The sequence below is a fragment of the Sinocyclocheilus anshuiensis genome, unplaced genomic scaffold (genome assembly GCF_001515605.1).
Source record: "Sinocyclocheilus anshuiensis isolate Anshui unplaced genomic scaffold, SAMN03320099.WGS_v1.1 scaffold364, whole genome shotgun sequence".
NCBI lineage: Eukaryota > Metazoa > Chordata > Actinopteri > Cypriniformes > Cyprinidae > Sinocyclocheilus > Sinocyclocheilus anshuiensis.
Genome location: NW_015555735.1, coordinates 1 through 709, shown reverse-complemented (window position 1 = coordinate 709; position 709 = coordinate 1).

The following is a 709-nucleotide window of genomic DNA, read 5'->3' as shown; positions in this document are numbered from 1 at the left end:
ATCACATCGCGCGGCGCGACAAAATACAATAGAATTCTATTGTATTTTGTCACGCCGCGCAGCTCGCGTACGGTGTAGAACAGAACCCATTATAATCAGTGATGTTGTCTACACTGGATGCAGTAAACTGATGCCTCATTCTATTTATGACGTGCTGACACAAAGTTCAAATGATTTTCAACGGTCGCTTTGTTGCGTCCTGTTGCTGCGCAGACACGGTGTCAGCATAGTTCGTCAGTACAGTCAGCCACATAGCAGATTGAAAAGTTAGTATCTTTCTGCATTTCAATAGACGGCAGTGCGGTGGTGGCTTCCTTAATACAACTCTGATTCTTCAATCGCGCCATCTAGTGGTCTGTGTTATTGATACAACCACAACTGATAACAGAGCGCTCTAGCGGGTACTGCGAGCCATGTTGAGGTAATTAAAATATGTCAGATTAATATTTTGCATTCAATTATTTACTTATCAAGCAAGTTGCCGCATGATACGCAGGAAAATTACACCGCATGATAAGCGGGAAAATTACGCAGTGTAGTCTTTATCACCCTGCAGAGGTTTCTTTTGCAAAATAATCTGCTGATTGTACACTATCCCTCAGCCCCCCCAGTTTGGGAACCACTGGAGTAACGTTAGGCGATTTGTGCTCTATTAATTTGGTCCGTTACGATGCTCTGTGTTTGATTACTAATGCCTGTGTAGTACGGC